Source organism: Equus caballus, chromosome 2 (assembly GCF_041296265.1).
Source record: "Equus caballus isolate H_3958 breed thoroughbred chromosome 2, TB-T2T, whole genome shotgun sequence".
NCBI lineage: Eukaryota > Metazoa > Chordata > Mammalia > Perissodactyla > Equidae > Equus > Equus caballus.
The window spans coordinates 72710711-72735215 of record NC_091685.1 but is presented as its reverse complement, the minus strand read 5'-3'; the positions used below and the strand labels follow the sequence as shown (position 1 = coordinate 72735215).

Sequence of the window (24505 nt, the reverse complement as noted above, 5' to 3'; positions counted from 1 at the left end):
TTATTCATTTCGACAAGCATTTTTAGTACCCACCATGTGCCCAGAATTATGCTAGGCCTTGTGGTTATCAAAAGAAATAAATGCAGTCCCTGTCTTGTGTAGTGGAATATGCAGAATGGCTTGTGGTACTGATGAGTCTTGAGGTTCTTATGAGTGTTAATTACATATCCATAGGTGAATCTTTCACGGGAAATTGCCCAGGGTCTACTAGGCATTTGGGGATGGGAGAGTGAGCTTGTTTTTATAAAAGAATTAAGACAAAAAATATCTACTTAGAATTTAAATATAAAATTATGATTATATAACTTTTAAAAGTCATCTCGTAGTAAAATTTCTAAATGAATAGTAAAATCAAAAAGAATAATTAGGTCTTATACTCATTTCTGTTACCAGCGTTTGTAGAAAATTTCATGTTCCTTAGTATTTCCTCGTTTATTTGGAAAATTCCAAGGGCATTCACTGAAAAAGCTCACCCACTGATTTTGCAGGTCATCTCATCAGTCAGCCCAACCTGATAAGAAAAGGGACTCTCATTGATCTACTAGGGCGCAGTTTCTCCCAGACAGCCCTGTTCCTCTGGTCATCCCCAGGAGCTAGAGAGTAGGAGCTATTTCACATCTTCAGGGGCTCTTAGGGCCTAAACGCCATACATGTGCCTATGAATGACCATCACTCTGGCTGGGCAGAGGCCAGCATTATCTGGATAAACATGTCTGACTTCTCAGGTCCAGCTGCTTCAGCCCTTGGACAATTAGGCTAATTCTCAGCCTATGAAAGGAAAGGAAAGTAGTGGTTTCCAGAAACAACCCCAGAGTTCAGACTGAAACTGTTTTCCCCATAAGCATTTTTTTTCCATCCTCTCTCGTTTCCAAAACTCAAATTCCTTACCTAGTCTTTCTCTAAACCCTGACTCCCCAACTATAAATGACCATTTCCTTTACTTTCTTTTAATTAGACTCAAGATTATCTCAGTTTCTCTTTCTCTTTTGCTTCTTCCAGCTAATACGTAGCAAATGTATACAAACTAATGCTCACCTTCCTCACTATTTTAGTCTGAGACTTTTGTTAATTCTGCTTCCCACATCTGCCTTAGATCCATTCCGTATGTACAATATTGCACTATTCTTTCCCTATCTCAAAGATGATATTGTTATAACTACCGGTATTTATTTATAATCACAAAACAACTGAGTTTACATAATATGCATTTTCTACAGTGAAAATGAAGAACAGTTTCTATTCATATATGATTATGATGGGGAAGGTGGAATGATCCCTCACACAGCAATTTTAAATGAGATAATTTTTCTAAATTGGTTAAAATAAGTGCTAGGAAGCTGCCATTTTCAAACCCTTCATTTTCTGGTTTAACAGAGGGATGAAATGCTATTTAAAGCACAATTCCATTCTAGGAAGAATGGTTTCTGTTAGGGAAAAAAATCTTGGAGTGGCCCTTTTGTTTAATGGAGCCTCTTTACGGTTTTTGTATGTGCAAAGGTTGGCTGAACTAAGTTTGAGAGTAAGGAATGGAGGAAGGGGGAATTGCTGTATATCGTAATCTGAGAAACATATGGAATTCCTGGAGGAAATGTGAGAGGAAGTGAATGAGGAACAAAAATGAGAGGGGAGTGAGAGTAGCCAGTAAGATCAGAGTGCCGAGGACATCTCTGCAGACTAAGAAATTCCCAGAAGGAGGATGGCCAAAACAAAGTTTTAAGAAGAGGGATGTCTGGTTTTCAATTTAAAATTTTTATTATTCCTGCTTAATAAACCTTCCTTGTCTCCCCAAATTATCAGTAACATTTCTTAGCACCAAAAAGCCTTGTTTGAGTGGAATTCTGTGGAAATCAGAACAAGAAGCCAAGCTAGCTGGATTCATGAAGAACAGAATACGTATCACCCAGGCGGGATACTGCAATTTAAATTCAAAGAAGCAGGAGCTTAGAGGCAGAAGTTACCAAAAGAAGTTGAGCCCTTGAGAATTCACAGACATTTCTTAAGGTCATTGAACTTTCCATGGGTCCTGGAATGGGAGGAGGGAGTGCAGTGTGATCTGGGTTTTGAAGATGCCAGCTGATATATGGGTGACAGTGGTCACCCTCTCCTAAACAAACATCAGTTTGTCACTGCCCCACTTAAAATGTGGTGGCCAAAACGGAGTACAAAATTCCCAATGGTTTACTTCCAGCACAGAAGAATGTAGGACCCTTCTCATTTCCTGGAACGTTCTTTACTTCTATCAACGCTACAAAAGCAACCCATGTTTGCACTGTGTACTTCAGTCCATCACATGCTTATCTCCTAGTAATAGATTTCTTTCACACAAACAAGCTAGGTCCCCTCCTCCCCTCCCAAATCTGCACTTCAGAAGTTTTTTTTTTTATAATCTAAAGTTAAGAACTTATATTTTTCCCTATTGAATGTCATCTTTTGGATTTTCTTGGCCTGCCTTCCAACCTGTTGAAATATTTCAGAGTTCTGTCATCCCTTGGGTCAGCTGCAGATTTGATCCACATGCCTTCACCCTGCAAGGGGTTGTGGAAAAAGAAAACGAATACAAATCTCAAGCCCTGGATTGTCATCCCATATTTGGCACTAGCTGGGTGTTGCATGCCCTGGGCCCGTTACTTAACCTTTCTGAACCTCAACTTTCCCACTTGTAAGATGGAAAAACCAATCTTTGGCAAATTGGCCTCAGATTACTATGAAAATCAAGTTATGTGTGTGTATAAACATATGCATATATTTGTATACACATGCTTACAAAGTCAGCTTTTTAAACTAAAATAATTGTTATGTAAATGTATGTATTACTAGCATGTTTAGCACCACCGTATTCTGGGAGGAAAATATAACATAACACTGTCAAAAAGGCCATGAAGAGTGTGGAGCCCTCTGGGGTACCCATAAATGTCTCCTTTCAGGTGAGCTCTTGCTACACCCAATTATCCAGCATTTGTTTCTTGAACACCTACCATATACCAGACCAAATGCACCAGGTGCTTGACATACAAAAATTAATGAGACACAAGTATGTTATCTCAAGCCATTGATGAAAAATTCCAAAAGATGAAACGGGAGGGGAGAGTTCAGCCACTAAGAGCTAATATTTACTATTATTGCTTTGATTTAAAGAGGGAAAAGGCTGTTTCTCTGTTCTTATCAGATAAAAAAGGGAAAAGGTATCATTTCCTCTGACTCAGAACAAAAAAAAAACAGGGAACAGGGAAAAACTCTAATGCTCTCAGCAGACCTTAGTGCTTCTAAACTATCTTTACAGTACTTTGTTTTCTGGTGTATACGGAGAAAAGAAATGATAATTTGAGATGAGTTTTGAACACTAAATTCTTCCCAGTAATTAGTTTGATAAAGAGATTCCCTGAAGTTGAGTCTCAGAACAGGCAAATAAAATACTGCTATGTGATTCCCAGCCCCAGAGATTCTGATCAAAATGGTCTGGGGGGGCGGGTCCCGGGTCTCATCAGGGAAGTCTAATGTGTAGTTCCAGTTGAGAACCACTGCTTGGGAGATAAAGCCAACAAAAGGTTAAGTTCAAAGCTCCACGGAAGAGAGTCCTATGGTATAATAAAAGATAATAAAGAAACAATAAAATTCTTCTAAAACACTATCTTACGTGTTGATTTCTTTTAAAGGTTCCTTTAAATTACCACCTTAAGTATTTTTATTTTTGAAGTTGACTATTTAAATACAATTTGGGGAGGATGGTAAATAAAATGAAAGTTATTATTGACGCTTGAGGAGAAAATAACTACCTCAGAAAAAACATCCACCTGATGATTTGAACCATCTGTATGTCACCTACTAACTGTTTAATTAAACTGCCATGTCGTATGCTTTAGCGAGGAATTTTCTTCTTTTACAAAGACAGAACTGTAATAATTAAAGTTGTCAAGTGATTGCGATGCCACACCTCTAAAAAAAGTCAGTGTTACAGCATCTAAACCAAAAGCATCAGGGTAGTCAATGGAAAACAGATGTTCATCCTGGTGGGTGTTCAAAACAACTTTTTAAATCAGATGTCTCTGTATAAGTGTTTGTGTAGTCTCAAAACACAGACTCAACCATTTATATATATTTAAATGCTCACTTATTTGATATGATAATGTCAATTAGGTAAACAATATGTTATTAAAATCACTACTTGATTAGTTGATCTTTTCTTCTCTTTATTCCTATGGATTTTTTAAAGATCTACTACCATATGATCTTGATGTTTCTAACCCAGTCTAATTCCTCCCTCTTATTAAGACTTGACACAACTATTGCAGAAAAAGAGGGAGCTATCCTATTTCTAGGGAAAAGATATCCCACAATTTATTTCAATATCCTGGTGAGATATGCAAAACCAAAGATATCCATCAAATGGTTATTCAATTTTAGAGAAGGTAACTATTAGACATTTGCGGCCATTCGTTCAAGGAAAAAAATGAGAGTTGGAATTTAAAAAACAACTATCTAACCCTCAGCAAACCAAAAGATTTTTAAATATCTTATTTTATAGCAGCATTTGGCAAAAGACAATGAAATTTTATCTCCCAAATGAAGGAGTTGATGATGCTGCTGATAATAATCCATTTATGTAGAATTATATTATTTACAAAAGACTTCCATACATTTATTTTTCCAAACATCCTTGTGTAGTCATTTCATAAGCAGAGAAAATAAATCTGAGTAATTAAATAATTTATCCATTAGCCATAGGGAATATAAAGCATTGGGGAATAAAACATTGGGGATTAAACGCAGGTTTTTTTCTCTCAAAGTACAATGCCATTCCCCAGGCATCAAGACATCTTACTGCCTAGGATAATTGTGGGCCTGGGATTCAAGAGGTTTTGGAGAAAGGGGCATAAATAATAAAAGGGAAAGAGGAGGTCCTCAGGGATAATCCTAATTTAAAAGGGATGACTTTCCTTTGTCTGAATCAGTATAAAACCACAAAGTTTCGTCAAAATAGAAAATGAAAACAAAGAAAAGTATAAAATAATTCAATCATACCATCTAATGGAAAGAATTACCATATCCAAGTCATCTGAGCTCCCCCAAGTCTACAAATATTTCAGTTATTCTGTTTCAATGTTCCTCTGGGATAAAATAGAATAAAATCCTACGAGACGCACAGGGAAAGCCAAATGTGGAACTGAAGCAAAACTGGCTTCTTTGGCAAAATGACAAAACACAGTAAGTCTCTAGAACCAATCTTGGCTTCAAGCTAGAGATATTTATGAGCTTCTAAAGAGCCACTCGAAGAGTCTTTCCATGCCAGGCACTCACCTGGACTTCTGAGTTCACGTTCATCACTCAGTAGGCGGGTACACTGTTTTGGAACTTTACTAATCCAGCAGGGCTCTCAAAATCAAATGTATGCTATGCAAGCAAATTACAGTGTTCTCAGTTATTGCAGGAGGTCAGGATTTGGTTTGTCTGCTTAAAGGCACAAGTCATGAATTCTTCAATTGTTAATTTAGTTTTCTTGTTCAAATTGATATTCTGTCTCAAATCTATGTTCTTTCATTGAACTATAATGTTTCACCTACATGCCACCATTATTTTGTGGGGAAAAAGTGGTTTCTAACTATATATCTTGTTACTAATGCTAATGAGCACATTTTGAATTAAGGGAGAATTTGCCAACACTGATATGTAGCTGCTACAAAGTTCTCAAATTCTTCCGGAAGTTTTATATTTTAAAAGTCCAGCGACAAAAGTTTAGAGTTATCTATGCACTATAATTTGTGTCTTTGTTACATTTTATCAATTTTTGCACCTGTTATAGACTTACTGTGAACGTTGCTTTCCAAAAAGTTATTCAAATGTATCCTTACACCAGCCATATAGGAGAAAGTCCAATCATTTATTTGCATTCTTTGAATCTTAATTACATTTAAAAATGTTTATCAATCTTCTGATTTTTCTCTTTCGTGAACTGTTTGCTCAGGTCCTTTGCCCATTTCAGTAATTTAAGGAAACTCGAGGCTAAAATTAGGAAACTGTTAGCCACATCTTCTAACTTGCTTACCAACTGGCAATGTAACCTCGTTCATAAGAAGGATTCCATGAGTATCCCTCATAACTACAAACTTGGGAGTCACAATACTTTGTGTGCAAGTAGTAGAATTCTTGAATTCTTTGTACATTAGTTATTAAGAGAAATCCAGTAAAATGTCGAAGATAGTAAGTATGCCTGACTAATGTATTATCTACTCGTTAAGGGACGAGATATGGATGTGGATGAAAGCAAAGCCAAAGAGGACTTTATTACGACCTTCAAATGCCTTTGACAACAATTCAGAATAAAAATGGTTTGGTTTGGTTCTGCATTGCTTTGTTTTCTTTTCTTTGAATCGGATCAGGAAGCTGTTAGCCACATTTTGTATCTTACTGAAAAACAGGCAATACGAATCATGAATTTAGAGCCGCCGTTCCACAGACAGTGAACCTGAAGGCAGGAAACCAAGGACAAGCCTACATTGAATGAAGTAAAAGTAAACACTATGTTCCCTTATGACCAGAGCTGGAAATAGATGATTTTCATATTGTAATAATGATTTGGAAGAGGAAGTCTGCTGTGACATTTCTCATTTGCTGATAACATTAAGTTCCCATGCGTTTTCTTTTTGAGGTGGGAAGAGATGGGAAGTTTGGTTTGTTGGGTTTTTTGAGTTGGCAGATAGATTTAAATGTGGGCAAGAGTGAGAATATATGTTTACATAAGTTTAATACTACGAGATAACGAATCCCTGGAACCTATGAGCTATCTTACGCCACCCATTAGGTACGTGAGCTCTGAATACTAACTGGCCAACGAAAATCAATCCAGTTCATTAACTAAGTCTTCCTGTTTGGAAACTTAATGGCAAACACTCCTACCCAGAGTAAAATCACAACACATCTAGAGTAAGAAAGCTGTGGAAATCTTAAGGGGAATTGTAAAAGCTAACAGTCATTATGTATTTAATATGTGTTAGGCATCATGCAAATACCTTGCATATTGTGTGGAATTAAGTAAAGCTGCACAACAACCTCATGAGGTAAATCTCTAGTATCATTGGCCCACTTTAAAGATGTGAAAACTGAGTCTTAGGGATGTTAGGTAAGTCACCCATGCTTACCCAGCCAGTAAGTGAGGAGTTTGAAATTGAAATGAATCTAACCTACAGCCTATCTTTGCTGCCCCTAAATGTGATAGAAGGAGAAACCACAGCTGTGAAGGCCTGTGAGGAAGGCAAGTCAGTCGCAAAGAGGAAGCCTCATTACGGCTCCTGTAAAAAGCTACAGAAGCTAGAGATGGATAAAGTTAAGGCAAGTAGAGCGTACTAACTCAAAAAGAAGATAATTCCTTTATGATTCACTAATGCAAATGATACAACAATTGAAAATATAAAAATGCAAATGTCCAGATAAACTCATAAGTAACATACTTGCAATCAGTGGATTAAGGAAAACCAGACTACTTGAGAGAACATTTTATGCTTGTGTTGGCACTAAAGAAAGATAACTCTGTCCCTTGATACTGCTGTCAGGAAAAGAGGACTGAGGTGAATAAGACTGCAAGTTTCTGTATGACAAATTTTGTTCTATACTTTTAAAAAATATCACGAGGTATGTTTACCCAACTTTTCAACTTGGCCTGACTTTGGGTTTTTCTTCTTTTTTTGGTTTTTTTTCTCCTTATACCTAACTTAGATTCCTACATGAAGCTGCTTCCTCAGCTGGGTGCCTTGGAATATGCATTTCCCTATGCCTGAAATGCCCTCCCTCCTTCCACCCCTGGCCGAATCGAATTGAATGGAGACGGCTTTTGGTAGGATAGGGCATTGTATATTTTTATTCACTAAATCAGGCATCCTGAAATTCTGAGAAGGATCTCTGTTGAGTGTATTTCTCTTTCTGGTATTTATGACAATGTTGATTTTTTTAACCATTTATTTAATGTGTCTCCCTATGAGTCCCCATGACAGCAGAGACCATGTCTGTCCTGCCCCAGCTGTGCCCAGCACAGCACCTAGCACCCAGTGCACTGTTGCTAAATCCTTGTTAAATGCAAAAAAAAAACCTTCAGCATGCAGATGAAGCCAATTGGCTCAATTTTGGGGCGATGGGAAATATCTGGTCACCGTCCTTTAAGAAATATCTCGTACTTGAAAAACCGTTAGTAGGTCATTTCTTGTTCCTTGCTTTATTTTTGTGACTTTCTTCTCTATATTAAGAAAATATTCCATCTTGTAACTCTTGCTTGGTGAGGAAAACTGGCTCATTTTTCACTTTCTCCAGGACCTTTATGCAGTGTCTCTCTTACTCTTCAAGTTACTAACAATTAGCGGGAAAATCTACCGACACTGCAAGAAATACGTTATTCCTATCTCAATATGGAGAAATTTGTAGAATTTTAAAACCACAGTAAAATACTTAAAAGACTTAGGTGTCTCCCATTCTATTGTCACCACAGACATTCATAGCCTTAGTGTAATGAGTGTTGCCTGTAAGATACCTTTAGAATTTTGAAAAAATAGAAGTAACTATTATTATTTAACAAACTGTAATGCTGACTTGATGATCTGTTATTACAACTCTGCTGCAAAACTTTGTCTAGATATATGGGGGAGGCGTATAAGTAGATTGTAATCTTTAATGCTAAATAAGCCCTTAATTAAATTTTTTAAAAGATTTGTATTATGAAGCAATTTGAGAGTCCTCAGTAGCCCAGACATAAAGAAATTTTTTCATATTTGGCTTTAATATCTTTCTCATAATAGTCCTGACTTCAGAAAGCAGGAGAGCTTAATCCTTGAGCTTCTCCAAGTAAATCATCCGCTTTCAGCTTATCTTAAGAGCTTCAGTGATGTCTAACGGACAAACCCATCACGTGTGTCTCCTTTTCATGCAGTATAATTTCAATCAAGTAAAATATAAATAACAAAAACTGGAGGAAAATACATCAAAATGAAAATAGTGTTTGCCTCTTGGAAGCCTGATTTTGAGTGGTTTTTCTGTATATGTTTTTGTGTTTTTAAATGATATGCGAGGAGATACATTTATCATGACAAAAAGATAAAAATAATTCAGTTTCTTTTACTGGCGTCCAGTCTTCTTCTAAGGAGGTGTGAAACTTAAAGAAGAAAACATAGATCTACCATTAATAAGAATTTCTCCCCTTTTTTTCAATGAATTGAACTTGTTAATAAGTTCTAAATGCCTGCAATAATTGTTAAGTGGATATATGTTCGTGCTGGTTATGAACAGAGCATAGAGAATGGAACCACAGAAACTAAACTGAGGTGAGGCCTGAGGAAAAGTCACACCAGGTTGCAGACATTCCCTAACTAAGAAGGAGGAAGATGCCAGGATCTGCCCAGTGGGCAGAGAGAGAATTTGCTAGGCTTGGAGCCACTCTATTCAGACCTCTGCACTGCCGCCAGCCTTCTGTTGACTCTGCTTGCTAGGAAAACTTGCTGCTCCCTGAGTTTCTTCCAGAGCAGCCACAAGGCGAGGTGGATCACCACAAGAGTAAGTAGGCCAGCTGTTCCATTTTGGAGTAGACCTGCCAAGTATAACAGATTTGGAAACAAAATGCAGTTCATTCCAAGGCAGTTGATTTAATCCTTCATTATCCATCTATGTATTCAGCATCATGGCCTGCCTTGACACCTTATTAATAATTTATTCAAAAGCTTAGCTCTGTATAGCACAGTTGTTAAGAGCCAGGGATCCAGGCAAAAAGACAGGATCAATTCCAGGCTCAAATGCAAACAGGTCGTGTGACTTGAGACACATTATTTAACCTTCTTAAACCTCCATTTCCTCTTTTATAAAATGCAGATAGAACAATCTTAAGGTCAATACTATAGATTAGAAAGAAAATGCTTAAAACTTCTTAGCACAGTTCCTAACACATACTATGTGCTCATAAATGGTGGCTCATATTATTAGTACCTCTTAAAACAAGGAACTTCTAAGAAGGTGAACTATTTTCCCTCTTCTGTTCACGTGTATTTTCCATTTCTTAAAAATGGGCTTTCTGAAAGGAAAATTCTGGATGAGAGTAAGCAGAGCAGAGCAGGATGCTTTCAATGTGTGCAAGTTAATCTCTTGGTAGCCTGAATTTAAAAAGCAAAAAATATCCATCCTACACACAAGCTTGAAACCCTTGCCCTGTGTTATTCTTTGTCATGTAAGTCATATCAAAGAGAAACATCCTTATTAATACCAGTCTTCACATCCTAATTCAAAGTATCTTAACAAAAGAAGACCCGGAAAAGTATAGAAATTTGTGCCGGAGAAAAAGGTGTGGGGGAAATTTCAAAGCTTGGGGCACTGTCCTGATGCTTTCTTGCCTCTAAAGGGCAGAGTGCTCCATTCTCTCTTGTGATTAAGGTGTAAAGTCTAAAAGAAATGAGCCACTTCTGCCTATGCTTTACAGCCCTCTTTTATTCTCAAGGCACCTACCACGCACAGATTAGAAGGCAGCAGAGCAGATGTTTGTGCAATCATTGTCCTCAGGAAGCACCAGTACCCCATGGGCCCTCAACCCATATTTCCGCTTGCTATTTGTTCAATATATGTTGCCCTAAGGAGTTCCATGCATCTGAGGATGTTCCAGTAGATCTGAATCCCCTCCGAAACAGAATCGTTCTCAAACTCCCTATTTTTTGTGTTTCTCTATGTGAGTGCTAACTTTGAGGCCATAGCCATTAAGTCATATCCCTTAATTCATTCTAGACCAGTATGTTGAACTAGCACAATACAGGAAGTAAAGTGATCACAATTTATTCTTCTCTCCCCCTGTCCCTCTGAGTTTATCCCATTGTACTGAAGTAATCGTTCCTTGTCCCTGAATGAAAACTCCAAATATACCGTCCACTCTTAGGTGAGACTCCTTACATTCGCTTGAAGTCACAGGCACAGTTGCCACCAGTAAGGAGACCTAAATCCATGTAATTATCAAACCTCTGAGCTTGACGCAGTGAGAAATCGTCTCACCTTCCCCAGTGAAGACCTCTTTCAGGCTGGAAGCAGACAGTAGGAAGGAGACTTCACCTGCTCTTTATTACACTTTATTTTTACTCATTATATGTCTATATTACAAAAGAGTGTATTATACTCTTCTATTATACTTCTTGCCAGGGCAGAAGCGGAAAAGGCAGGGGAATTGAGGGGGCAGGATGGTCCTTACTTTGCTGAATGGCTTTGCTCTCTCTGGACCTGGTGATGGCTAAAGGCAGCTCTTTTTCTCCTTGGGTACTTGTGTGAGCTCTTCAGAGAGTCTTCCTGCTGAACCCTGCTCCTGCAGTTCCAGTGACCTGGCAGATGCATTCTCATTCCCAATGGCCCTTTACAACTCCTTCCTCGTCTCCTGCAAATTGGTTATTCATCTCCAGCCCCTTTCTGACAAGGCCACCTCTCACTCCTCCAGACTGGCCTCCTGCACCTACCGCAGTCCCGTTCTACATGTGCCATATGCACATGCCCTGTATCCCTGGCCCCACAAACTGGGACTGAAGACGCATTAGCGCTTCCCTGCCTTCTCCATACACAGGGACTCAGATTTTCTCTCCTCATAAAATTTTCCACGATAGAATACAGCCCAGTCCACAGTATACTTCAGTTGTTTCAGGCACAAACCAGGCACCAGTCCTCTGTGTGTCCCAAGTGAAAGGAGCACATTTCAAAGCTCTAGAAGTGGCCCTTTCACCCATAACTAATCTCATGGTTTGGAGGTAGCACCCTCCCTCACCCCTTTCACAAAGAGGGATACATCTGGCAACAGCTGTCTGCAAATGAATCTCTTCACCAGTCTTTCCTCTCTCTCCAAACCCTGGCCACTGTTTATACATCCTTCATTACCTGAAGAGCCCAGGAATCTTGAAACGAGTTCTCAATTATTTTCTTTACATATGTGGATTTATCGCATACACACATGGATACCTGATACCTACACACTTGTGCTTCAGTTGAAGCAGAGGCCGGAAGAGCCCCGCTCTAACATCCTCTTACATAAGTGAAAATGGAATTTCTTTGGAATGGCATTTATTGTCATGGTGCCAGGAGTTCATCATAATCAGCGTTACAAAGGAAATACCAGAGGAAGCAATAATGATCTGCCATTTATTGTAAAACATGACCTAGGCGTGTCTTCTTTCTGTGTTTATAAAATGACAAGGTTCACATTGTAGTGTAACTTTCCACATAGCAATTGAAATTGCAGGCTAAGAGCTTACTACAGGCCTAGGTTGGAATGAATGGACTATCCATATGATTATAGTTCCAACATGATGCTAGAAATGCCCCCTTTAAATCACCATCACAAATGCCTTTGACAACAGCAGCAGAAATATTTCCTCTGGAAGAATACAGTTAAGTGCAAAAGGAACCCGGGATTTTTAGTCATAATGAGTTTTTCACAACACTACATTTGCCCATAAAGCATCTGCCTTAAGGTTCTTTTCATACTGAGTCTTTAATTCCTAAAAATTCAAATTAGTTTAACAAGTTAGCCAGCCAATGCCATAGCAAGACTACAAGAAAATGGAGAAGTGCAGGACAGTTTTGGTGAAAAGAGGCATCATCGAGGATAGAGAGCCTGGGGTATTGACCTAACTCTTCTCATAAATGATACAAAAACTATTTGCTTTTGAACTGGATAAACTATGGCCTCACCTTGACACTGGATTTTGATCACTAGAAAATAAACATATCAAATCTCAAATATAGTTGAAACATTTTAAGATAATATGTTTAAATATGCCTGTTTCTAAGAAAGGAACATTATTGAGGTGATGATATAAGAGCCACTTGTAGAGAACTTTGAGTTTCTTAAAGAAAGAGATGTATACACCAGGACATTTTACCTGACCCTTAAAAAAAATTTGAGTTCATATGAAATTTAAATGGCATCTTTGACAAAGTTCAATACATATTTCACATATAAAAGTTACCCTCAAAATATAGTGTCAGATGGATATGAAGGGGTGTGATCATCAATGCAGTAACTTCGTGACAGGCTTAAACTGAAACAGGTTATAGAATGCTCTCTCTGAAGAGCAATAACTAGATTTGTAGCTTTGAAACAAAATAGTTTAGGTATCCTAATGAAATACATAACCTCTAAAAAATACCCCTTCTCATTGTATAAAGCCATTGACTTGCTCTCCACACTGACACCCATCCCCTTACACAATCCTTTAAGAATGAAGTCCTTCTCGTCCAGTAAAACTGCAGCTGGAAAGGAGGTAGACAGTAGAAAGTACTAGATCTGTACACAATGTTGACAGTGTAATCTGAAACCACTCAGAAGTTTCTAGTATCAGGTTCACATATAATTTGAAACAGACTGATTTCTTTTGAAACTTTCTCTAAAGGGTTTTACTTAAACTGGAAAGCAAAGAGTATGATTATCAGGAAAGAAACTATTCTTGGTAATCAAAATTAATTAAATGATACTAAAATGACTTAAGTTGTTCATACTACCTTCCCAAGTAGTATCTGTTTCCATGGTACCTGTTTCTGTGATCAAGCCATCAGGGGCTCATAGAAGAATCTCATTAAACCATTCAGACATTCATTCAACCACCATTTACTGAGTGTCTAATAAGTATAAGATACTAAATTAAGCACTGGGAATATTAGCATTGTGGAACGCAGACCCAATTCTATCCTCATAGAACTTTAACCCTTAAATATATTTTCACAGAGAGCTGATTTGCCATTTGGATATCCATTCTAGAAATGGATAAAAATTTTACTCTATTGAAAACCGCTAAACACACACAAATATACTAACATAACCAGGCTGTCGGTTACTGTGATGGTTAATTTTTTTGTGTCAGCTTGACTGGGCTACAGGATGCCCAGATAGCTGGTAAAACATTATTTCTGGGTGTAACTCCTGAGGGTGTTTCCAGAAGAGATTAGCATTTGAATCAGTAGACTGAGGAAAGAAGATCTGCCCTCCCCAATGGGAGAGGGCATCATTCAATCTGTTGAAGGCCCAAATGAACAAAAAGGCTGAAGAAAGGCAAATTCTCTCTCTTTCTCTCTCTCCTCTTGAGCTGGAACATCCATCTTCTCCTGTCCTTGGACATCAGAGCTCTCGGTTCTAGGGAATTCAGACTCCAGGGCTTACACTCCCCCAACCCCCATTCTCAGACTTTCTGTCTTCTCAGATTGGGAGTTACACCACTGGATTAATTCAGACTTGGGCTGAATTATACCACTGGCATTCCTGGTTCTTCAGCTTGCAGACAGCATTTTGGCATGTTGTGGTATATTTCAGCATTCATAATTTCATCAGCCAATTCACATAATAAATCTCCTCTTATATATCCAAACATCCTATTGGCTTTGCCTCTCTGAAGAACCCCTATTAATGCATACAGAATACCATGGTCTGAATGTATATGTTCCCCTAAAATTCATATGATGAAAACCTAATGCCCAAGGTGACGGTATGAGGAGGCAGGGCCTTTGGGAGGCAATTAGGTCATGAGAGTAGAGCCCTTATTAATGGAATTAATGCCTTTATAAAAGAGACCCCAAAGAGATCCTTTGCCCGTCTACCATGTGGAGACACAGCAAGAAGTCTGCAGTCTGCAGCCTGAAAGAGGACTCTCCCCAGAATCCAACCATGCTGGCTCCCTGATCTTGGGCTTCTAGGCTCCAGAAATATAAGAAATAAATTTCTGCTGTTTATAAGCCACCCAGTCTGTGGTATTTTGTTATAGCAGCCCAAACTAAGACAGTTACGATTCATTTGCTTTGGAAAGTAGAGTTACCTGCAATAACAGAGGAAGCACTGTAAGGGAAAAGTAGGAAAACATCTGCAGTTGAGAGGGAGGCCTTTCACATGCCCCTTGTTCCGCCCAGGAGCCAGGAAGATGACGCTGAGATCCATGCCGGCCCTGCTGTGGACCCAGTCTTAGACGGTCCTGTGCTCCGTAGGCCTCCCCAGATGCAGTCGAGGATGGCCAGGGAAGCCAAAATCACCTCCAGGACCCCTTTTCCCAAAGTAGTCCCAGACAGATGCTGGAAAAGGCTGCTCATCAATAAGCAGGCCACCTACCTGCTAAGGGCCAAATGACCAATTTCCAAAAATCTTCTTTTAAGTTAGAAAAAAGACATTGAAAACCTATTCATAAGCTCTTTCTTAACTTATTGAAAACTTTCATTCATGCTCACAATTCACAGATCATTCAAACTTTTATTATTTTTCCAACCCCTTAAAGGGGATTACCAAAGCTTATCTTTACTTGAGTTAGAGGAGATCCCATCCATTGGTTTTTGGTGGAACTAATCCATCTGAAGTGAGATCAGTTTGGAGATTCAACATTTATGAACTTCATTATTTCAAAAGAAATGTTAGTGGGAAGAATAGGAGCTACCACAACTCCTTCGCTTCATTAGTCAACAGACATCTCCACATGATAAAAATATTTAAATTACGTGTCATTCCTCAGCACTTTACACTTTACAACCACTTTTACAGACATTGCTTAAGCATTTATCCTCATAACAATTGGGTTGCTATTTTATAGATGAAGAAGCTGAGACTTAAAGGATTTACAAGATTGGTTCAAGGGTCACCTAGATAACAAAATAAATAGGAATTCAAATCCCGTACCTCTAACTCCAAGTGTCGTTTTCACTCTCCCAAACTACCGCCCAGTATGTGCTAAGATCCTTGTGAAGAACGTCCTTCTTACGGTCACCAAACATCTGTTCAGAGTCTTTCATGCCTCTGGCACCATACTAGGTGATTTGCATCCATCACTTCTAAAACTTACAGTACTGAAAGTAGAAAACAGAGGCACAGAGAAGATAAGTCATGCCCAAGATTCATTCATTCATTCAACATTAAAGGAGGCTTAGGGATAAGTCAGTGTTGAAGACACTGGGGATATGGCTATGAGCAAGATGGATTAAGTTCCTGCCTTTAAGGCATTATGTTCTGGCAAGAGGAAGAAGATAGCAAATAAATAAACAAATAATGGGGCTGGCCCCGTGGCCCAGTGGTTAAGTTCGCACGCTCCGTTTCAGCGGCCCAGGTTTTTGGCGGTTCGAATCCTGGGCGCGGACATGGCACTACTCGTCAGGCCATGCTGAGGTGGCATCTCACATGCCACAACTAGAAGGACCCACAACTAAAAAATATATATATATACAACTAGGTATCAGAGGGCTTTGGGGAGAAAAAGGAAAAATAGGAAAATCTAAAATAAAAAATAAACAAATAAGTACATAATATAATTTGAAATGGTGTTAAGTGCTTGAGGAAGAGAAAGATGCAGGCTGGAGAGTAACCAGGGACGCAGGATTACTTTAGATGATGTGGTCAGGGAGGATCTCCCCAAGAACAACAGTTCAGCAGAGAGGAAAGTTTTACCAGAAGAGGAAACCAGTAGAAAAAGGTCCTGAGGTGGGAAGGAAGAGTGGCGTGTTTGAAGAGCAGAAAGGCCAGTACAACTAGAGCAGGGGGAGAACCCAACCATGCGGGGGGCTCTAAGCCATGGAAAGAAGTTGGTTCTTATTTTAATGGCAATGGCAAGCCATTGAAATGATCCTAAGAGAGAAAAGTGATCTGAGTTGTGTTTTCAGAAGTTGCCTGTGGCTCCTCACTCTGTGTGGGGAATGGACTATAGGAGAGTATGTGAACGGAGAGAGATGAGTTCAACAGGAAAATAGAAGTGGTTTGTTGTGGCCATGGAGATGGTGAAAAAAAGTAGAATTTACAACATATTTTTGGAGGTAGAACTGGAAGATTGGTTGTGGGAACTGACTGATGAAAGAATAAAAAATAGTTTGGGACCTGAACAATTGAGCGGATAGTGGATCTATTCACTGAAATGGGAATAACTGGTGGATGGACAGGTTTCACCAGCAGGTGATTGGGAAGAGAGTTAGAATCAAGATTTCTGTTTCAGACATGTTAACTTGGAGATACCTATCAGTTATTTCACCTAGCCATCTCAAAGCAGTTGGACGTGAGAATCCGGAGCTCAGTGGAAAGGATGGAGCTGGAGACTAAAGGTTCAGAGATGGCATATGTAGGCATTTGAAGCCGTGGAACCACATGAATCCGATCTGCTAGGAAATGAAACTAGACAGAGCCTTGAGGGTCTCTATCTTTTAAGAATATGTAAATCATAATCTGAGGCATCATGATATCAGATAGATACCTTTCACCACCCATCTCAGGGGTTAAAGCCGAATCTCAGTACAACCGAGTACATTGAGAAACCCCCAAAAATACTGCATGTAAAACCATTAATTTCCCCCTCAGCTTTTCTTTATGTTAGTAATTTTAATATACGTATTTTTTAGAAAGAATGTAGATTTTTGAAGCGTGAAGTTTTAGCAAGAAAAAAACTCTGCATACTCAGTTAAACTGCATGTAAGGAAGTGGTGGGGTTCCCTATTTATAGATATAATACATTTTTAAAGTTTTGCCTAATGTAATGTGAATCACAAACTAAGATCTTCCAAGAACTAGACAATTCTTCCTCATAGCATCTCCTTCCCAAGGCGCTGATTTTCAGTCCGTGTTCTGCGGAAGCAAAAGAATTGTGAAGCAATTCTGAAAGTATTATGAAAGGAAATTCGTCTAGGTTTCACTAGGAGGGGGAGGATGAAAGGTCCATTCTGAACCTAGCTGTCCTTTACTATGATATTACCATAGTTCACACTATTCAAATGTGACTCACAGGGAATTAACTCAACATTTGCTGAAATACCTGTATTAGCATTTCCCGGTCTTTTGTTCAAATCTTAGTATAGCCAGTGTTTCTTACTAAATTGAGATTAGGTCAGGCCATGTAGTTTCCAACATAACCAGTGTCCCAAGTGAGGGGACCTAACCTCTCAGTCTACTGTGAGTTTTAACAATCTCTTTACAATTATTTCTATAAAAATTTAACTGCCTATTATTCACTCATTTATTTGTCCATTTACTTAGCAAGGATCTGAGGAATTTCTATAGCATAACACTGTGTTAGGCACACAGAGAAATACAAATGAAATACACTGCTCTTAAAGAGCTTATAAGAAAAGATGAAATCATCTACAATTGTGGATAGACGCAACAAGATATTATCTCTGGCCAAGGAGGGAATATACAATGCCTATTAAAATTCCTAACTGAGACTAATGACATAAATCCATGGAGGAATTCAAAGTTTGGGGGCTGAACCTAGGAATGGAAATAACTGAAAACAACAGCCTGGATAATGACATGTACTACATGTACAAAATTAATCTCTTCAAGATGCCAAGGGGCTTTATGTAATTATTAACTTTAGGCCTGCATCTTCCTGTTCTTAGAGAAAATCACTCCAGATTAAAATTAACTCATAGGTCTCTAGATTGATCAAAAGCAGAACCACTCTCACCTCATTATCTTTGCTTCCAAAAAGAAACCACATATTTTCCTAAAGCCAATATTATATTGTCCTTGAGAAAACGTTAGTCCTTCACTTTTTTTCCTGACCAATACCACCAACACAAGCATCTATTCTTGTTCAAACTCATGTTCATTAAATAAATGTTTACTGAGCGTTTACTATATGCTGGCTAGACATTGCAGTAGACTCTGAGGATATGGCAAGGGACATTCAAAGCCAGTTCCCGTCCTTTGTGTGCAAGCACACGATGTGTGCTACTAAAAGGAAAACCTGAGTGCTATGTCACTCACAGCGCATCACCCAAGTTGAGACCTGGAGAAGGCTTAGAGATGTCAGGAAAAACAAGGAAGAGGTTTCAGGCCAAGAAAACCACGTGTGAAAGTGGAGTGAGAAAGAATGCCGTGCATTCATTCATCCAAAATCAGTCCAACTTGACTGAAGCAGGGTGAGCTCCAGAGAGGGGTTTGAGGAGACTGAGACTGGAGAGGTAGGGTGGCCAGCTCTACTGTCATCTGGAGGACAACGGAAAGCCACAGGGACCTCAACAGGAAAGCACACGGTCAGATTGAGGCTCTGAAAGACCGTTTCTAAATGCAAGATGTGGTTGTTTCATAGCATTTCGAATTTGTTATTAAACAATGTATTTTACCTTTTCACTGTCACCCTACTTCACTGAAAAAAGAGAAAAACTCAGAGAAGAGAATCTGTTTTGAATTGAAGGGAAAAGTTGTCATAATCGAAAAGCTGATTTCCTTTTTATACATTTTTTTATGCTCCATGAAATTTTATAGCCTTGAGGAAACTTTGTCTTCTAAATCTAGTAAAACAATGCTGGTGTCTGTTGCAGAAGTAGTGCTTTTTTTGTTGTATAGTGCTTTTTTTTCCTTCCTTAAAATACCCATAGAACTTTTGACCTGTCCTGTGACCAAATTCTGGACACAAAGGGAGTATTTTGATTATAATAGTGTGAAATAGATCAGAGATAATGTCAGAGAAAGGATATGGCCTCTTAGCATTTAGCTAATCTCTTTGGCCATCATCCAACAGAAAATTTTCTCTGGGAGTGCTTGAGTATCGGTTACTAAAAACTGATATATTTTGAGGCACCAAATTCAGCTTACACTCTTTTCTAGATTTAGAACTTACAAAAATAAAATTCTTCCCGTTTTTATACGGAGACACCTATATTTACCAATTCTAAGTACTTATATTTTGGAAATTGTATTGATTCACAAGTCCATGAAAATATAAATGTGTTCTGTTTAATAAATACATTTCTTCTTAGCATGTTTCTTCCCACGGTGACATGAGGGTTACCAATCTCATTCTTTTCTTCTAACCTTAGTTTTCACCAAATATTGCAATAAAATGCTAAGCAAAAGAAATCCGCATATTGCTATAAACATTGGGACCATTTATGTATGTGTGTTTCACGGGCACAAAATGAATGGTCTCCATATGGCTTGGATTAGCCAGGCTCAGCAGAGATCAGCAAATGCATTGAGGCCGGGGATTCACCAGACTGTTCCTTCAAAATTCCTGCAGGAAACACCTTGTCTTAACTGGGGAGGCAACGCAGAACAACTGGAACCCCATTCTGCAGCACTGTCTAGCTATGAGCATCATTACCTCGCTTGCCCAGTGAGTTGTCCCTGCAGCTCCCTTTCAGAAATAGCCCAATTTTAGAAGCATCACGTGATACTCATATATCTGACTTTGAGAAATCATTTTTTTTAGATATCAGAAATTTCACCTGTTGGGTTGCCCATTGAGGTTCTTTTCAATTATCTAAAAACTTTTTAATTTTTAAAAATACTCAAGATGAAAGTTGAAATTCTTGAATATTCTAGTGAAGAATTTAAAGCACCATGCTCTCTTATGGATCTATGAGAAATTTTCTTAATCTATGATTATGAATCCATTAGTTTATTCGTTTTTATTTTTATTAATAACCAATAAGCAAATATATAGGAAAAACTCCATTGTGCTTTACTTGACTAGTGATGAAGAGCAAATTAGAGGTACATAGATAATTTCCATCATAGTTAATTATCTTCTTGAGAAATTCTACAGCAGAACACTGAAAAGCACCCTACGTGTTAAGATAAATATTTTATTCCATTTTTCTCTTAGTATTTACACACTAAGATCGTTACTAAAAATTATTTGTTAAAGGCATAGCTAATAGGCTTGTTTTCACATGCCTCTGTTAACATGAAGTTAAATTCAGGGTCTAAACAGTTTTCACTTGACACAATCCCACAAAAAATGCCCTCACACTCAGTATGAGTTGAAAAAATACTAGGCTATTTCACTAAATACAAAAAGGAAAACATCTGCCTTTGAATTTATTTAAACCCTGCTTAAATTGGCATGTGCTTTACATTAGTCCTGTAATGTTCAAACTTGCATACATATGTGTGCATTATGTGTGCTCACACACAGTTTGGTGATGGGGTGTGTGTGTGTGTATATATACCTGTTAAATCCAAACGACTCCACTTGAAATTTGGGGAAATTTTCCTAACGTAAACCTCCACTAAAAATAATAATAATAAATATATCTAATACATGTCTATATATTCATATTATACATATATATAAAGGCATCATGAAATCCTTTTCTTACATTTTAATGGGTTCTCAGAGCTGAGGTGGGTGAGTTATTCGTCTATATTTCAGGATAGAGTCCTTTTAAAGAAAACATTCAAGTGCAATCTTTTTAGATGTGCATTCCTAAAAGGGGGGGGGTGTCCAATTTTTAAAAAAAAAACAGAAATCATATCTTGGTTTACTTTTTGTAACAGCTGTTAGAATTCAGAGAGTGGCGGAGAAATGTCTGTGGCAGGTCTATAGTTTGTTACAAAAGCAAAATACCTCTTTTACCTTCATTGGTGAGCATCTTATCAGCAAACACATTAACTCAAACAATAACCACTCTTATCTGCAAAGGCCAGGTTCAGGCTTATTAGTGAGGTGAATTGGCAGCCACCCCTCTCTACATAGCAACTGGGCAAATATTGTTCCAGCCACTAAGTGACCAATGAGAACCGAGATAGTGCTGTCAAATCTTTCAATACAAGTAGTGTTGGTGTGAACAACCTCTCTTTCACTCCCATTCCCCTTCTCATTTAATCTTTACCGTTTCAAGAGTATGATCTCATCTACAGACTGTAAATACTTGACGACTTTTATGAAAGGAAAATATTACAAAGTGCTGAAGTTCGCTTCAAGAACAACTTAGGTAGGCACTTCAGTTTAATTACTAGCAATTTGTACATGGTGTGGTATTTAAAGAGGACTGTAGTGTTGGGACTTTCATTATGGGTATTTCTAAATGTCAGTGTATGGAATCAATAATGATGATTTTTATTATTCTAGAAAGATTTAGAATAACTAAAATTGAGCAGACTGCATATTTTCTAATCACTTAATGAATGAACCAGGCACCTTGTTCTGAGACAGAACAGCTGGCAGAATGTACTCTGGAACCCGTTAGTGTGGCATATGTTGAATCAAAATCAGACTTGACCCCCGCTGCTTTGTGGTTGAAACTTTGTGTAAGCTGACCACACCCTTTATTAACTCTTCTGCTGCCAAGCCTTTCTTTTACGGAAGAAAAAAATTAGCAAAAATTATGAAGTGAGAGTAACTACAGAGATGAGCTTTTAAAAGACCCAGTGGGGAGGCTAGTTTCTCTTTGCAATTCTAAAGGAAATGTCAGAGGATTTAAATCCATACAATGCAATATTGACCATATTTCCTGTGATTTTCCATCTTGTGCTTTTTGCCTTGGTTTATGACCCTGGCAGGCATGGAAGCCTCTATCTCCTGTGTAAATGTATGTTGTTATAACTCAACAGGGAATTGGAGATTCAAATAACCTCCCTCTCCTTGGTTATTTACTGAGTGCAAAGTAAACAACTTGCTTTAATGCCAAAGGTTTTAATGCAATATGTCACAGGCTTTACTAACAGAAAAAAATGTTCAATTATCGTCTCTCTGTTTAGCTGATAGGTTTTATTTCAAACCAAATTGATACTGTCTTTGTAAATGCTGAGCTGTTTGGTTTTTGTTTTTAGCCTAGAAGAAAATTCCCACAAATGCACATTCATTCTGGCCACCTAAGAATTTTGTCATAGAAGCAGCGTGCTTTCCTTCCCTTGTGGGTTTTGAAACTTGGCCACATGGTATTTTTAAGTTGGCAGAGTAATACCTTTTAGACAGGGTTTTAGGATTCTGCTTAATTGAGTACAGCAGGTTAACAAAAGTGCCAATGTTCCTTAAGAACAAAAACCAAAATGTTCTGTAGACCTAAAGCTAATGCTAAATATTAGATTAAATTGCCAATTGCATTTTTCCATGTTTACCTTCTGAGATAGGAATAAAATTAAAGTGTGTTACCATAGCAGCATCTGTAACATTTTATGAGACAAAAGATCCTTTTTCCACACAAAGATCCAAGCCAGAAGCATTATCCATTAAGGAAAGCAAATAAGGCTAGAGGGACATATTTTTTACAGTCATATTATGGAAATACTAAAGATCCAATGTCCTGAGGTCAGATGGTGGAACACAGCTGCTCACATTCATTTTTGTCCTGGATTGACACTTGGTTAATTCCTCAGTATTGATCAGTTCTTACCTTCCAACATACCTAAAAATGGAAACGTTTTCCCCCATCTGCATTTCTTCTCAAATCACATTCTAGGGATAACAAAGAGGTGAATATAAATGTATGCCTTGTAAAGCATTTATTTAGGCTTTATGCCTGACTTGGTTTTGTAATCTTGATTTTTGTTCTCTGGAGTTTATTTCTTTGGCTCTCGTCTTTTAAACTAATGGCAGGGCTCTCATCTGAAGAAAGAAGCATAGAGATCTTAAAACCTTTTGGGCCATGACTTTAATTTGCACTTCATTCTATCCACCCCTGCCTTCTTTACTCTTCATTTCTCATTTCTCCTTTCTTCCATTTATTACCACCACTGCCTCTTTTCCTTCTACTTCATTTATTCTGTAGCACATGCTCTAAACACTTAGCAGCCAATTTGCCTGTTTATTCTATGTGTGGATTCTGCAAACTCCAAGGAGAAGATTATAACTGGATCCATTCTACAACCAAGAGAACTTTTTTTTAATTTAAATGCAATCTCCAAGTTATCAATTAAATTCATTCACTTCAGTGGTTGATTTGCTACTATAAACAAAAGGTTAATATTTATATAACCAAGCAATTCATGGTTTTAAGGTGCATCTAAGAAAACCTTTTAATGACAATCCTTGACTTCGTTTAAATTCCAGATGACTCCTAAAATGTAATTTACTTTTCACAGACCCAGAATTTTGAAAATTATAGCAGACATGCCACTCAGTTTTCTTAATTCTTCTTGTTATTTATTGACAATTTTTAGCACTCTTTAGAAGTCTAGTTTTGTGAGGCAGGATGCAATATTCTTTGAGGCAAATTTCATGCCATGTACAAATTCAACCTTCAAAAACTCCTTGCTGAGTGGATTGCTAAACCAAAGGGTCTGGAAGTTTCCTTTGCAGATTTTAAGCCAAGAGAGAAGTTAATGTTCTGAATAGTTCTATGGCCTCTTGAAAATATGGCAAATAACTAACTAAGTTATAACACTTTCATATTTAAGTATTATCAGTGCCAGCCTGAGTAAGCACTTGGGAAATATTAGTGGAAGGGGAAAATGAGTAAATGAATTAATAAGTAACTGAATATTTATACTGCCGTATAAAACTTCCTATACAGTACACTCATGTTCATAAGAACATTACTCACAACAACCAAAAGGTGAAAGAAACCCAAGTGTCCATTGACAAGTGAATAGATAAACAAAATGTGGTATACACACACAATGGAATATTATTCAGTCATAAAAATGAAGGAAATTTTGACACACGCTACAACATGGACAAACCTTGAAGATGTTAAGCTAAGTGAAATAAACCAGTCACAAAAGGACAAATACTGTATGATTCCACTTATATTGTAGGTACCTGGAGTAGCCAATTCGTAGAAGCAGAAAGTGGAACAGTGGTTGCTGGGGTTGGTGGAGGGGAGCTCGGGGAGTTATTGC

The 24505-nt window shown here is 38.0% G+C and overlaps 1 protein-coding gene across 5 annotated transcripts in view; it reads left to right on the top strand.

Moving 5' to 3' along the window:
- PALLD (palladin, cytoskeletal associated protein) overlaps positions 1-24505 on the top strand; it is a 382518-nt gene that overhangs the window by 43821 nt on the left and 314192 nt on the right. The window contains exon 1 of one of the 5 annotated variants that reach the window (XM_070261398.1): positions 21546-21657. The exons of the other annotated variants lie outside the window; for them this stretch is intronic. The gene's annotated coding sequence lies outside the window, so the exon portion shown is untranslated. Of the gene's footprint in view, positions 1-21545; positions 21658-24505 lie in introns of those variants that run through there. 5 annotated transcript variants of the gene reach the window in all.